This window comes from Equus asinus, chromosome 6 (assembly GCF_041296235.1).
Source record: "Equus asinus isolate D_3611 breed Donkey chromosome 6, EquAss-T2T_v2, whole genome shotgun sequence".
NCBI lineage: Eukaryota > Metazoa > Chordata > Mammalia > Perissodactyla > Equidae > Equus > Equus asinus.
Genome location: NC_091795.1, coordinates 50797806 through 50809805, shown reverse-complemented (window position 1 = coordinate 50809805; position 12000 = coordinate 50797806). Strand labels below are relative to the sequence as shown.

Sequence of the window (12000 nt, the reverse complement as noted above, 5' to 3'; positions counted from 1 at the left end):
CAATTTTGTACACAATTACAGAGGACTCAGGACACCCTGAAAGCCACGCATGAAACTTCAGGTTAAGAACCCCTGATTTACTGTATTTAGACCCAACCAGGTGGGACAGTCATCTCCACTTCTCTCCCTCTTAAAAACCTTGCAAGATCAGGAAATGGGTGGCTAATGTAATTACATGATGTTTGGACAAACTAGCTTGATAGGAAAAAGGTGTTATTTCTTGGCCATTTTATAGCAGTCTAAAAATATAAACAATAACGGCAGCAACTTCAACTCAATGTTTTACTTAATGATAACGTCAATCACAACAAATTAACTTCTTAAAGATGAGTCAGTTAATTTTTTTGTATGTATAATGTGAAAATTGAGAAACAAATAGTTTAAGGATTTTTATTCTTCTCAAGTCATTTGATCCATTGTCTGTAAAACTGATGAGATTTCAAAATTTTTATAGCAGTTATTAAACGTGTTTTTAATACAGCATACGTGACATACACAAAAATCTTTGATCTAAATATTAATATAAAAAAGAAAACATATACTACATTAAGAAACCGGTAAATTTCCCCCCTTCAAGTACCATACAATCTTAAAAATTGAGGCTGAAAAGCAATGTGCACAAAGCACCAAGATTACGTATCAAAACTTTTCGATTTTGGGGGTGAGACGGGGTGTTAAAAATTGAACGAACTTTTCTATTTAGCCCTAGCGTAATTCAATAGTCAAAACAAAAAAATTAAGTGACTCTGGAAAGTTTCATTTTCAAGTATATGGTCCTTAAAGGGTTCTTCGAGCTAAATTCTCATGAAAAACCAGGTTTAGAATAGAAGCTTGTGTTAATACAGAAGTTTGCCATCCTGAGAACTAGCGGCTATCTTCGAAACGACCTACCTATTCTTGAACTAACTGTACGTAGTACAGAAATGGCGGCTTTCTGGTCAACGCCAAGCACATTTAGTCCCCCAAATCAACGAGCTTCCAAAACATTCTTTCCACTAACAGCAGTGCCCCACACGCTTAAGATACACAATCAGGCAGATAGCAAACAGCCATAGCGACAGAGGTGAAACCACAAACGCTTTCTTTTCTCCTTGGGACACTCAATCCTAAAACCTACTCACTGGATAGCATATACAAGGGATTATCCAGCAATGTAGTGACTCTACAAGTTATTACCAAAATACCTTCACTGCCACTTCAGACTGAATAGGCAGCCAGCCACTTCTAGTTCCCACCCCCAAACCAGAACATCATAACCGCTGCTTAAATGATAACTACATAGTGGGTCAAAAAACAAGTCGCTACAAGGAGAGAGACTGCTATTTAGGTGTGTGGGCAACTGCCTGCTTCATTCAGTAGAAACACACCTCGCTAAGGCCCGCCCTCCCCTCGCTTCCCACCCGAACCGATTTGCAGCACTTCTAACTATAGCATACAGGAGCACGCACTCACCCCGCCCATACTCGGAGGAGGCATTTAGAGCAGGCGCCTGAAGTTCACCGCCCCATTCTCTATGCAGCATGGCCTCTGCGTGATCACAGGAGGTCCGGGCTGGGCAAATCTTTAAAGCTTCCTCTACTACACCACTTCCTCTCACCCACCCCAAACTTGAGAGACATCGGAATGAAGGAGAATCAGGGCATCGTCCGCTATACAATGCCAGCAGTAAATAATTCGATCACTTAACACACTCAAGCCCCCGAAAACAAACTACAGCACGGAACCCCACGTGCACATCCCTGAAAAATCAACTAACCTTTCCTACTTCTAATTTTACTCTGCCCCAAACCAGAAAGACTCCGAGTTTCCTTGCAGGAGGAGCAGGGACTCGGCCGCCCCTCCCTCCTCCGATCCCAGGCTCTCCACCGAGGGGCCACGTGATGCAGGCGGACGTTTCAATGCTGCTGCACTAAATATTTCTGGAAACTTCCACTCCTAATAATTTACAGAGATGCTCCTGAAATCACCCCGACTTCTCCCCAGCCCCTGGGGCTGGGGAAGCCCTTCCACCGCCGCGCGGGGCCCCACTTCACTATCACGCTCCTCGTCTTCCTCCACCGCCACCCGCACACGCGAATGACCCAGCAAGCGCTCCCCTCCCGCGGCCGCCTCCCCGCCTCCATCCCCCAGCGACAGAAGCGGCTCCATTCAATCGCAGGCTCGGCTGTGGGCCCGCCGCCGCCTCCCGGGCTCGCCTCCCGCGGCCGCCGCCGCCGCGCCCCACGCCGGCCTCCTCCCGCCCGGCCGCGCCGCCGCCCGACCCTCGGCCCCGAAGACACAGTCGACTTACCCAGAGATTGAACCAACTGCTTCTTCCTTCCTTGGCGGGGGATTAGGACGAGGGAAGGTGGGGAGGGGGGAGAGGGGAGGAAATCAAGGTGGGTCTCACAGTTTTCCCACCTTAAAAAAGGAAATTTAAAAAACCAAGAGGATAAGGGCAAAAAAAAAAAGCTCAACAATATTTACTATTTCAGGGACACCTCCCCCCGACACACACACCCACCCGCCCGCCCCAAAAGAAGGGGAATTAATCTGTGGAATAAGTGCTCCCGCCTGGCTGGGGAGTAAGGGAAGGGGGAGGGGAACGGGGTCAAGTCCCAAAGATTCAGCCCCAGGGGGACCCTCCAGCCACAGGCGGCAGCAGGAGCGGCAGGAGTAGGGGTTGTAGAGTCCACACGGTCGGGGGACGCTCTGCTGCCAGTTGCAGTCCGACTCCCCCTACCAAAATACGGCTCCCTCTCTCACGCGGCTCCGGCGCTGGGCCCCCCCACCCAGGCTCGCCTAAACTTTCCCCCCTTCTCCTGCTTCTCAGCGACTGGTGGCTCCCCCCTCCCCCTCTGGGTGGTTGCACGGACTGCAGCAGCAAAGACTGGAACAGGCACCGCCGCCGGGGCTGTAGCTACTGTTGCTCTTGCTGATGCTGTAGCTCCCGCTGCTCCTGCCGCGGCCGCTGCAGCCGCTTCTCCCCCTCCTCCTAGTGCCTCAAACTCGGAACCGGTTGAAACCGGTTCAGACTGGGAGATTCCATCTCGGTTGAGTTTTCAGCCCATGGCGCCGCGGAGCGTTTGGAACCTGGGCCTCCGCCCCCAGCCCGCTCGCCCATTGGCCGGTTCCAGCCACAGCCGCGCCATCAGCCTACCTCTTATTGGCCAGATGGCCCGTCAGTCCCATCTCAAGGCTCCACACGAGCCCGCCGCTTCGGCCCCCGCCTCTTTCCAGCAGCGATTTGCCCGCAGAGTGGGGGAGGGGAAGTGGGGCGGGTCAAAAAGGAGCGAGGAGGGGGGTGGTGGAGGAGGAGGTGGGACGAAGAGCAGAGCAGAGCAGAGAAGGGAGCGAGGAGAAGCCGCGCGGAGGATTGGTTCGAGCGAACTGTCAATCAACCGAAGCCCGCCCTCGACTTCCCGTCCCCTCCCGCCGCTCCCCCTCCCAGTGCTTAGCCCGCAGGCCCGGCCATTCCGGCCCGCTCATAGGCTGGGCGCCTTTGGTGACGGAGAGGGTGGGGCGCCGCTCGTGAGCTGGTGGTGGCGCGAGTTTGAGCGCGGCGCGCGGCGGCTTCCCTCGGCTTCCTCCGACCCGGGCTGGCCCGCCCCCGCGGGCTCCCGCCAACCTGCGGGTCCTGAGCCCGCCGGGATCGGGACCCGCCCCTCGGATGGGGGCCGCGCCTCGAAGAGGGATGGCACACCCAGTTGTTTTTTCGCCGGAGCGGGGAGGGAAGAAGGAGCGAAAAGAGCACACCGGAGGCTCGCTGTAGGCCCTGGACCGCTCTAATCCTTTTTAAAGGGCTGTGTTTGGGGCCAGGGAGTTGAGTGTGAGAACCATGAGAGAAGTTGGGGTGAGGTGTGGGGCGTGCGCTCTTGGCGTCTCGTGATCTTCTCAGAGTCCTGGAAAAGATACCTAGATAGTTTTAGGGCAAGTCTCCTTCAAATTTTAACTCAGTCTCCCCAAGCTGGAATCTGGCTGCCTCAAAAACCAACCTTCCCCCCGGGTGCGACCATGGCACCGCTTGGCAAAAGCCATGCTGTGGCAGGCGTCCCATGAATAAAGAGGAGGAAGATGGGCATGGATGTTAGCTCAGGGCCAGTCTTCCTCAGCCAAAAGAGGAGGATTGGCAGTAGTTAGCTGAGGGCTAATCTTCCTCAAAAAAAAACCCAACCTAGAAACTAAGACACTAAAATCCCCATAATTGGTTTAACATCGCATATTTTTGCTGGGTAAACTACCTCCCCGCTGGTGCCCTTCATCTGTCTCTTTCAGCAGAGCGTCTTTCACATACTTTGTTGTCACCAGATAGTGTTTTCATGTCACATGCACGTGGCCTTTCACATGGTTTTCTCTGTTTGTCCCCAAGTGCCCTCCAAATCAGCTTTACTCATTGTTATTTGCTTAAGAAACAGTAGGCAGGCCACCAAAATTTTCTAGGCCCATTGTGCCACCAAGAGGTTGATAAATGGTTTATTAAATCGACACGATTTTCTTCAGCATGTCTTCACTCACAATGGACAATGACTAACATCAAAGCACCGCTAAAGAATAACTCCTTTACCCTCCAATAAAGGAAAACTCAGGAACTCAATGCCTGGATTCACCAAAATGATATTGGATGACTTTCAGACCTAAGATTTTTATTCATTGCTTAGCTGAATAATATCAAAACAATATATATGATACACACGGATCATTTAGAATACTTGTATTCTATTATCAGAAAAACTGAGGCTCTACTGTTTTTTTAAAAAGATTTTCCCCTCCACATTTTCAGCTTTTGGACCAGGTCACTGATTTTTTTTTGTTTTTGGATGAGGGAGATGATTGTCGCTGAGCTAACATCTGTGCCAATCTTCCTCTATTTTGTATGTGGGATACTTCCACAGCATGGCTTGATGAGTGGTGCAGGTTCGTGCCCAGGATCCAAAGACACTAACACTGGGCCTCCAAAGCCGAGTGTGCAAAGTTAACCACTATGCCACTGGGTCAGCCCCTGGGTCACTGGGTTTTTAGATGGCAGAATAATAGGAATAAAAACTGGAAGTAAGACATGCCTTTGCTCAGAGTGTGAGCTTGGACAAGTCACTTCACCTCTTTGGACCTCAGTTTCCTTCTCACCTGTTTAACGAGGTTGTTGTCATCCATGCCTGTGTCATCCATGTAAGGATCAAATCAATGTGAAGGAGCAGTGTGACCATAAAGCACTTTGTGGATTGTAAAGTTCGAATAGTCTCAGTTTGCTGTCCCCTTCTTTGGCTCTTTTCATCCCATCTTTATTTTTTGTTATTATTATTATTATTTTTTATTCTTCTCCCCAAAGCCCCCCCGGTACGTAGTTGTAGATTCTAGTTGTGAGTGCCTCTGGTTCTGCTCTGTGGGACGCCGCCTCAGCGTAGCCGGATGAGCGGTGCCATGTCCGCACCAAGGATCCGAACTGGTGAAACCCCGGGCTGCCAAAGCAGAGCTCACAAACCCAACCACTAGGCCATGGGGCCGACCCCTCATCCCATCTTTAACTCATATCCCCAGGAGGTCATATCTCTTTGACCATAGTGAATCAGATGGAAATATTTAGCCCATAGTTTTTGCCTAGAGTTAGCCAAAATGGGGTATTCAATATAAACTTGTTATTAACAAGTGCAAAAAGAAGTGACAGGAGCAGATAATTATGTTTGACCACTGTATTTTCAGGATCACATTCAGAACACAGGTCTGACATGTATCTAATACTTTTTTCATTACCTTCATTTGTTGGAATCAAACAGATTTCAAACCTTGGAATGGGATATGGATAAGGAAATGTAAGTAAACTGTGTTGAGTGCCTTCCTGTTGTCTAGCAGGCTGAGACCTTTTTGTACAATATTTCACTGAATTCTCACAGCAACCCTGTAAGAGAGTCATTATTTTGCGGATCTCACTCTTGCTCCCCCCTGCCCTCTATTACACACACGTACACCTACACACGAGTACACACCACCCCACAGTTGTTGAGTCGGCATTAGAACCCATGTTTATGTTCTTTCTACTAGTTCACATGGTCTCACAAAACAACTTTCATCAGAAGTAAGAGAAACAGAAGCTCATAAATTCCAGGGGCTGGCCCCGTGGCGCGGTAGTTAAGTTCACATGTTCCCACTTCTTGTCGGCCCGGGTTCTCCGGTTCGGATCCAGACATGGCACTGCTTGGCCAAAGCTGTGCTGTGGTAGGCATCCCACATATAAAGTAGGGGAAGATGGGTGTGGATGTTAGCTCAGGGCCGGTCTTCCTCAGCAAAAAGAGGAGGATTGGCAGTAGTTTGCTCAGGGCTAATCTTCCTCAAAACAAAACAACAAAAAGAAAAAAAAAAAGAAACTCATAAGTTCCTTTTTACCACTTGTCATTTATTTCTATTTAAAAACAGCTGAACCTCAACTTGATCAGTGTTTCTCAAACTTTACTGAACATATGAATCACCTGAGGAGACTACTGAAATGCAGAATCTGATTCAGTAGCTCTGGGACAAGGTCTGAAAATCTGCATTTCTAACAAACTCCCAAGAGATGTTGATGCTGATGCTGCTAATCTGTGGACCTCGCTGAGTATCAAGGCACTAGATTAAGCCACTGTGGGGTCTGTTGGGGTGGGATGGGCACAGTGATTCTTTAAGAATTTGTACTGAGAAGGCCCAAAAAATAATGTTTGGGGTATGGTATGTGCAAGTTTGTACTGGGATCATAAAAAAACACGTTATTTTTGGGTACTCTGTGTTTTGCAATTCTTTCCTCCTGGGAAAAGTTTTAAAATGTATTTCTAGAGCAGAAGAAATTCCTCTCTGAAGAGATCAAATTAGCATCATAAATACATTAGTAGAAAAATCTCAGTACCTCACCCTGCCTTCAGGTGGTACTGTGTTTAAACCCTTTCACATTCATCTCCACATACTTATTGAGAAGGTCAGAATCAAACAGCAGACAGACCATAAACCCAGATAGGTCAGAAGGTGAAGGTAATAATAAAAACAGCAAGTATAATGCTAACATTTATTGAGCACTTACTATGTGCCAGGAACTTTTCTAAGCACTTTATGGTATTTATTCGTTTAATTTTCGCAATAACCCAATGAGGTAGGAATTATTACTATTGCCATTTTAAGATGGGGAAATGAACACAGAAAATTAAGGATATTTGAAAAACAAAGTGAAAAGTATGCAAGGATACCCTGATAGAAAATGAATGAATGAATGAATGAAGTATGAAGAAGTTTCCTAGAAAGAATAAACTCTTTTGGTTCTTACTCCTTTCCATTTGGATATAAATACCAGAACATTAGGAGAAAGAAAAGAAAAAGAAATACTCTCACCTAGAAGGACTGGAAGATGTAGATGTGATGGAGTGTTTGTTTGTTTGTTTTATTTTGTTTTTTGAGGAAGATTTGCCCTGAGCTAACTGCTGCCAATCCTCCTCTTTTCGCTGAGGAAGACTGGCCCTGAGCTAACATCCATGCCCATCTTCCTCTACTTTATGTGTGGGATGCCTGCCACAGCATGGCTTTTGCCAAGTGGTGCCATGTTTGCACCTGGGATCGGAACCGGTGAACCCTGGGCCACTGAGAATTGGAACATGCAAAGTTAACCACTGTTCCACCAAGCCGGTCCCTGGGGTGTTTTTTTAAAAAGAGCTTTATTCAGGGGCCAACCCCATGGCTGAGTGGTTAAGTTTGCACGCTCTGCTTCGGCAGCCCAGGGTTTTGCCGGTTCGGATCCTGGGCGAGGACATGGCACCACTCATCAAGCCATGCTGAGGTGGCGTCCCACATGCCACAACTGGAAGGACCCACAGCTGAAAATACACAACTATATACCAGGGGGCTTTGGGGAAAAAAGGAAAAATAAAATCTTAAAAAAATAAATAAATAAAAAGAGCTTTATTTTAATTTGATCAAATTAGAAGCTTTCAAATTCTCTTAAAATGTGTTTCAGAGCTATTTCAAAGAAAAACAGTTAGTATAAATCCTAGAAGTTATTTATTTATTTAACCATTCTATTATCTTTACCCTGAGAAATGTTGTAAAAGCAAAAGATCTATTTCAATAGCAGGTTCATTTGCTCAGGCATTTTGAAAATTGCCACAATTCATGCAATATTTTCTTAAGAATGGTCCAGGGGCGGGGCTGGCCCCGTGGCCGAGTGGTTAGGTTCGCGCGCTCCACTGCAGGCGGCCCAGTGTTTCGTTGGTTCGAATCCTGGGCGCGGACATGGCACTGCTCATCAAACCACGCTGAGGCGGCATCCCACATGCCACAACTAGAAGGACCCACAACGAAGAACATACAACTATGTACCAGGGGGCTTTGGGGAGAAAAAGGAAAAAATAAAAAAATCTTTAAAAAAAAAAAAAGAATGGTCCGGGGGCCAGCCTGGTGGCACAGCAGTTAAGTGCACACCTTCCACTTTGGCGGCCCGGGGTTCGCCGGTTCGGATCCCGGGTGCAGACATGGCACCGCTTGGCAAGCCATGCTGTGGTAGGCATCCCACATATAAAGTATAGGAAGATGGACACAGATCTTAGCTCAGGGCCAGTCTTCCTCAGCAAAAAGAGGAGGATTGGCAGCAGATGTTAGCTCAGGGCTAATCGTCCTAAAATAAATAAATAAATAAAAATTAAATAAATAAATAAAATAACAAACAAACAAAAAAGAATGGTCCAGCATAATTTGCCAGTACAACACTTTACTTGTAATGTAACTAGAACCTAAAGTTTTTCAAGTGAATAATACTTAAACCACTTTCCAGGTGAAAAATATTACAAAACTATATCAGCCATTATAGTCATAATTTCAGTAATTCTAATACTCTGTAGATGAGACTGTATGCCATTTATCTAAGAAATGTGGAAAATTCTATAATGTATAATCATGAGATCATAATATCTTTCACCACGTTCCTTTTATAATAATTGTTCAATTGCGCAGAAGTACAAAAAAATTTTTGTTTGTACTTACATGCATTCATTCCCCCTCTCCCTTTTTCTCATACTTTGAGAAAACTTGAGAGCAAAAACGCAGTAGGGGACTTGTAGAATAAGAAGTCCAATGAAAATCTTCGCTCAACACTTCCCTCAAAAGAAAACCTCCATAATACATTTGGAGGTTGCGAAGGGGCTTCTTTACAATGCCCTGAATCTTGGACAATTACTGTTTTTACTAGTAGGGTAAAGTAATCTGCTGGAAATCAAATAGTAGTCGTTGTTTATAAGAAAATTGCCTGGTAAATTTACCATTTATCAGTATCTACTATTTGCCAAATGCTTTATATATGTAGATAGTCAGAAATAAGTCAGAACTAAGGCCAAAGTAAATTCAAATTTCTAAATGTTTAATAAAATAGAAAGCAAGATTTTAAAAATTCTTATATACAGTGAAATTTGGGCTGTGCCATCACACCATGAAAACAGAAAATGTATGACAATATAAATTCAAACTAAAATTATTTTTTCCTGATTTATCCAGATAATTATTTCATGACACTTTGCCTGTAGAGATCCAGCCTATCAAACACACTCTGTAAAAATTATTTTAGTATTTAAAAAATTTCAACCAACTCTGAGATCCATGAAAGCTGAAGCATTTGAAAATATTTAAGTCTTTCCTACAAAGGACACATTGAAAGTAGTTTGCTTGATAATTCAACTATAGGACTTGGGTAGGAGCTAAATATAATTTCTGTGCTCATCATTAATGTACTACACAGCCTTTTCTTTCTAGATTGTGTTTACACCATGACAAACAACACTCTTTTCTTTACTGGGTAACAAAAGGATGCCCCAACAAGGGTCTTGCAGTGAATTTGGGGAGGGAAGGAGAGCACAGGGTGAGCAAATAACATGGGCAGGGGTGCCTGAAGCTGAGGCTGAAGCAGAAGGACAACACTGGAACAACTGGACCACCGCAGTGGCTAGCGGGTGCTTGGGGGTGAGCAGACATATGCTGGGAGGTGAGGGCTTAGTGGGAACCATATGCCTTCAAGGAGGCTGAGTCAAAACAAGCCCACTGACTCACCAAACTGAGGAAGTAGAAAACAGTGCTGGGTTGGCCTTCAGAGGCGATGAGGTGGAAGACAGTGAAGATCACAGGCTTAATTACCCAGATGGCAATTAGCACACTGCCAGGCAGAAGCATCACCTTTATGATAAACCAATAGACTCAACCCAAGGAAGCTGTGGAGAAGGAAGAAGGGGTCTTATGAATGACATAGGTGTAAACAGTTCCAGCTTCTTCCTACCTCACCAGGATACAAATCTCCCTACTTTGTGTAAAGGCTTCAGTTTTCTGATTGGAAAGAGTGAGCCAGGAAACCAAGAAATCTGTGCTACACACAAATTAGTCAAGGGTTTTGGAGAGCCCCAAGGCCCTGCACCTATTGTAGCATTTTCAAAATCCAGGGTGGTCCAAAAGGGCCTCAGTTTTTTGAGGAGCTCGTGCTTCCACTGCTACAGCTAGAAAAGACTGGAGGCAGGTCAACAGAGTTCGTCACTCAGTTGTGTCAGAATTTGTCCAGTTTTGTCTTATGGTAGCATCAGCTCTGATGCTAGAGAAAGATACAAAAACACAAAACCTAGTCCTCAAAGTAAGTGAGCCTATGATAGACAAGCAAGGGGCAATTGGAAGTTCACACAGCTCCTGATCTTTCTATCAGGAGTTCACTTGTCCCCCATATCTCATTGAGAATGTAGACTGCAGCCTGTTTAGCTTCCAGCCGCCTGTGATTCCTGTTCAGAAGCTCAGCAGAGCCACCTGGACCCTCTGGCTGAACCCTCAAGGCAGGAGATGTGAGTGCTCTTCCATAGACTGGGACTAAGAAGAGAAGAACAGGGCTTCCCTTCCCTCTCCCCTGAGGCCTCTCCAGAGAGAACCCAAGGGACTGCAGGCAGCCCTAAGACCATCAGGGGCAGCTCCTAGAAGAATGACCTTCTAGTCTCCGCCTTTAGAGACACAGACCTGGGGCCTGGGGCAGGTGTTATTTCTCCCTTCTAGTTTTTCTCACAAAAGAATGGTGTGGGGTGGAGAGAGCAGTTTCAGGCATTTAAGCTCTAGTGGAAGTGAGAGATCTGCAAGCATATTTCTTATGAGGTCAGGGTGACTAAGGGAAGAAAAGAGGACAGAAAGAGGACCAGTGAGGGAGGAAATGGGGCTTCAAAGACAAACTCTGCCTGTCCTGGAATCTAGAGAAGGGAGTAGAATCACATGCAGATCTGAGGAGGCAACTGGCAGAGTGTCTTAATGAGGCTCTTGGTAGGAGAGCATGAGAGAATTTGCTTTTATTGGCCTCAGAGAACATGAAATCCCCACGGTCTTGCATACAACATAAACTTCATTGGTTGTTGAAGACTGCAGCCAAACAACTTATACTGTGGAAATAACTCGCATACAGAAAAACATACAAACTCCTTCATTTATGAATTCCACATCTATACTCCAAATTCTGCTCCTGTAGGAGATATGTGGCTCTGTAGTGACTCTGCAATAGAGAGAGGTTTCAGCTGTACAAAAAAGTGAGTTTCACAGGATCAAACAATATTTTTTAAAATGTTGCTACTTTTCTTAAAAAAAATTGGAGTTTCAAAATGGGACAGTGAAAAATATCTGGAATCGGGAGATCTGGATTCTTCTCCCAGCTCTGCCCTTAGTAGACTGGCAGAGCGCTTCACCATCTGCGAGGTGATTGAACTGCTAAAAGATTCCCAAGGTCATTTCTGGCTCAATGACAATTCTTAACTTCTGTGTGCTCCTTTCTTCTTGAAGATTAGAGCAGATAAAGAGAAATGCAGAATTTTTTGTTTTAATTAGGGATTTTGTGAATGTATGTGCCTTAAGAGAGCACTCTATACTTATTCGGTCATTCATTCATTTAACTAATATTGTTAGTCCCACCATGTGACATATACTGTACTGGGGCTAGAGATAAAGTGATGAGAAACACTTTTTACTTCCTTTGACAGAAAAAGACCAAATGATAAAAATGTTTTCTTCAAATGT

At 45.6% G+C, this 12000-nt stretch overlaps 1 protein-coding gene across 3 annotated transcripts in view; it reads right to left on the bottom strand.

The window, feature by feature from the left end:
- XPO1 (exportin 1) overlaps window positions 1-3053 on the bottom strand; it is a 41712-nt gene extending 38659 nt beyond the window's left edge. Inside the window, exon 1 of one of the 3 annotated variants that reach the window (XM_044772520.2) lies at window positions 2291-3053. The gene's annotated coding sequence lies outside the window, so the exon portion shown is untranslated. Of the gene's footprint in view, window positions 1-1452; window positions 2073-2290 lie in introns of those variants that run through there. The other 2 variants (XM_070512051.1, XM_070512050.1) reach the window with 2 other exon arrangements.
- Window positions 3054-12000: the final 8947 nt, after the last annotated feature.